The following is a 4,479-nucleotide window of genomic DNA, read 5'->3' as shown; positions in this document are numbered from 1 at the left end:
ACCAGACGACCCGATTATCAGTCTTGACACGACAAGGGATGACTGGGGACTGCCTAGAGTTTAAAAGCGAACGACCCAGCCAGTCTTGACGCGTCAAGGGGCGACTGGGGACTTCCCAGAGGTTAAAATAAAACGATCCACTTAGGGATCGACGACTCAACCATCAAGTGACTCGGGGACGACTGGGGACTTTCCACAATCGCGGTGTTTCCCACGAAAGTCGGACTTGCACCTGACTCGTTTTTCGTTAGCAGATCCAAAAAACCGATTCATCCAGAATAATAATCCAAAACCCTCATAGGTAACACTTGTCTATCAACCCAAAAATCCAGAAAATCAAAACCATAAGCCAGGTGTTCCATTTTCCTTTCAAAAAAAAAAAAAAAAAAAAGGAAAACGAAACAGAAGATTTTCAGAAGACAGAAGTGCATTCAAAGGAAGCCATTCAACGGTGTTTTGCTCTTCTCTAAGAAGGCGTCCTTCGTCATTTGGAGGACCGCCTGTTTCAGCTCCAACTCTTTGGACAACCTTTCGACCTCCGCTTCTTGTTGTTTGACCACGTCCGCGGAAGGACCTTCGGTCACCTCGGCCTGCGACTTTTGGAACTCAGAGAAACCATAACGCCCAGTTCTTCGTGGAATCAGTCACCTACCCGTATGCACCTACTTTGCATAATAACGATTACCAGCCACTATTCATGAGGTAGCCGACACTACTACGATGATATTCGAATAGAAGAACAAGTACTTCTATAAGTTTAAGAATGACATACCAACGGCTAAGGTTTACACCAGTTCGGAAGGACAATATTTATACATATTTATGGAAGGCATACCTATGGCTAGGGTATGCACCAACACAAGAAAACAAATTGGAAGAGAAACGCTGGAGTACAGACCTGGAATATGCTTGACCACTTTATTGCTACCACGCCACGCCAAGCCAACGTCGTGCCGAGCCAACGCCCATTCCAAGACGATCCAGCGCTAACAGCTTGCATCTTCCCAACACCAGTAGCTTGCATCCTTCCAACGCTTACAACTTTCATAATTACGACAGCTTGCGTCCTTCCAGCGTTGTTTCTGAACGCCCAGTGGAAGGGAATCAGCAATCCAATTTCATAACACGTAAAGAGCAGGAATGACTTCTCCAAAATCGAGGCAAAGAAAATCAGCAACCCCCCTGAGTTCACAAAGACTCTCTTCATGTCAGGAGCTGCATGATTTTCGGGACTTCGCTCACAAAATCGTGCAATCTATGATGAAACACTTACGTGAGATTTTGTAGGCGCAGCATCAAGGCATATTTGCAGCCCTCAACCGCACTGCATCAGGGAAGCAGCCGTTTCCAACCAGAGAAGTCGTTCCCAAACCCCAACCTCTCCTGGAAAGCACGATTGATAGATGAAACTGGGGACTCATAACCATTGTTCGCCTGAAGGGTGTCCAGTTTGACAACACACTGATTAACGCAACCACTCCGCTTCAGCGTTCTCTCCATAAGCTGATCCAGGTTCTGAAGCCGAAAATTTAGCGTTTGACTTCCTAAGTTTCAACATCCTCTCTAAGAGTCGAAACTGCTTCAACGCCGCTTCTTCTTGCAAAGGGTCGTACCACCACGCTCCCTATATCAAGGATCATGATCACAGCCAGCCAATCTTCGTAGTCATGGCCGCCTTTTGTTCCATCCCACCTAAGCTTATGGTCATAGACAATTTACTCGCTTACGCATCCAGCCAATCCATTTACTTCCATGGACAGTCTCTTCTAATCACATCTGCTGCCAAGAACTGTTGTCGCCAGTTTGTTGATACCAGCCAGAGTTTCACCATGGAAACAATCACTGTAAAGGTAACCCGTACTCCTCCATATTTCAATTGCACGTGGAAGAAGTACCAAAATCACAAGTACGAACACATGATGGTGATATCCCTATCATGGTCAACCCACCGACCACCCAGGATGGAAACACGCAAACTACACTTGGGGACTGGGAATCTACATGGGATCCCTTCACTATCGAAGATCAAAAGACACGCTCAATCATCAAATCACGACCAGAAAAGCCAAAAACATACAAGAAATGCCTCATTCAATTACTCAAGAGCTCTGAAGGGAACGGAAGATCGAACAACCTATTCTAATGGAAGATTGAGGTCTTTCAAATTAGAAGTTTTATTCAAAGATGTGAAACCGCAAGCGGGATGTTAATTGACGAAACCCTAACTTCGCCATGAATACAAAGAAGATAACAATAAGTCTGCAAAAGCATCAAGGTGTCTATGCAACAAAGAGAAATAACAGAAAAGGGGAAACTGGTCATCAAAAGCAGACGCACGAGTTGCCAACTCCTCTGTCAGAGCTTCTCCAAGCACTTTCCCCAACAATCTCTCAGGCAGCAAAGGTTTCATCCGAAAGCAATATCAGCAGTAGCCGGCACCTCAACATCCCACATGGAAACCGTCTCAGCAACAACAACATCCGTCTTCTTCCCGACATCCTCTTCAACAGCTGACCCAGCATAGGCCACCATGACTCCCCCAACGTCACCAACAACAGTTTCGTTGTCCTTTCCGTAAGCTGTTTCAGTTTCATTGTCAACCGCAGCGTCATCTTCCTCGACAATCTCCTCAACAACCTCTTGAAGAGGATTGTCCAATTCATCCGCATCGGAATCAAGGACTATGACACCGTCTTGGACAGGGAAGTTACGACGGCCTTCTCCTACAAGTTTTACAAACTCAGTTTTCTGTCGTTTCAACCGAGAGGCGGACCGTTCCGCCCTAGCACCTGGCCGTGAAGAAGTTTTGTTACACTGAAGCCTCTCAATACATTGGGATCTTCCCACTCTTCCTTCATGTTCACCAAAGCCAAGAGGGTCTGGACACACACCCGCACCTCTCCTAAATAGGAAGAAGGTATGTCCCGAATAATTTCGGCAGCTTCACGGAACAGAGATTCAATTCTATCTAATGACTCCTCAAGAGAAGAAAACTGGTTTTCGCCGATCCCAAAATTTCTCTCCGAAGAGTTAGGGGTCTGATCATCGCTGGAAGTTCCCATTACGCGCTACAAAACCAAAGAAAAGGATAAGTTTTCATCCTGTCTGTACCGGTAACCTACATAAGAAAGAGGACAAAATAGGAAACCAGTAGAAAACACGAGACGATACCTGTGAAAGAAGATGGGCACGATTTCAAGATGACCTGTGCGAACGAGGGATCCAAGATCATCTCTTATAAACAACAGGTCAATAAGGTCCCGAAAATGAAAGACTTCTATCAGCCGTGAATTAAGGTGTGACATCAGATTTTTAATTAAACCTTGTTCTACCGACGAATATGAGGAAAGTTTCACATATATCCATACAAGATGATTAGGGTTTGGTGAGAAACGCGGAAAGCATAATACTTGGGAGTTTTGAACAAGGAAAGGATTTCCTATTCGATCCAAGTAAGGAAAAGAGGAAACCGGTCCCGCAAAGACCACGCCAAAACCGTCCGCGCCATTTCCTTGGACCCACATGACAAGCCGTCTGCCATGCTTTGAGTTTCCAAGACCGCGCCATGCCTTGGCCCCACAGGCCAAGCCGTCCGCACCATTGCCTTGGACCCACATGCCAAGCGTCCGCGCATGCTTTGCCTCTCCAAGCTGTCTGCGCATGCTTTTCTTCTCCAAGCTGTCCACGCTAAAACCAACAAACTAGCCGATCCAGTGTCGATGTTTCCTAACCCAGTTGAGGATATGCATGTCCAGACCAAGCCGATAATTCTCATCTCGCCACTCCACGTGTCCCCAACACAATCTATGCAAGGCTGCCAACACGGAAAACACGAACTTTCTTTACCTCTCGAAAATGGTTAGTCAGACTTTCCTGACCATCTTATCACGATTTGTTGTTTCGATTTCTTGTCCCATTCTGGCACCATCTTATGCTTACCTCGCAACGATGCTCCCATTCCGAGCTAAGCAGGGGACTTAATGTTGATGGTGGTTTTTAGCCTAGGGTTAAAATCGTAAAACCGCACATCTGGCATGACGTCATTATGACCATTAGCACATTTACTGAACTGATCAGCATGCTTACATATGAATTACCAGGGTACTTTTTTCTTTCTATGTGTCATGTTCTACGGCAGAACCTTTAACATTGACTGACATCACCTGTGCAAAACCCTAAATTCTCATGCTACCGCGCCAAGGCATGCCAACCATGCCATCCCCACCATTGTGCCAATGGAAAACCGTGCCATCCACATCTCCGCGCCAAGGCATGCCAACCATGCCAGCCGCACCACTGTGCCAATGGAAAACCGTGCCAGCCACATCTCCGCGCCAAGGCATGCAAACCATGCCATCCGCACCACTGTGCCAATGAAAAACCGTGCCAGCCACATCTCCGCGCCAAGGCATCCCAACCATGCCATCCGCACCATTGTGCCAATGGAAAACCGTGCCAGCCACATCTCCGCGCCAAGGC

The sequence above is a fragment of the Papaver somniferum genome, chromosome 9, assembly GCF_003573695.1.
Source record: "Papaver somniferum cultivar HN1 chromosome 9, ASM357369v1, whole genome shotgun sequence".
Classification (NCBI taxonomy): Eukaryota; Viridiplantae; Streptophyta; class Magnoliopsida; order Ranunculales; family Papaveraceae; genus Papaver; species Papaver somniferum.
The sequence above is the reverse complement of the archived record's forward strand: the minus strand, read 5'-3'. Positions refer to the sequence as shown.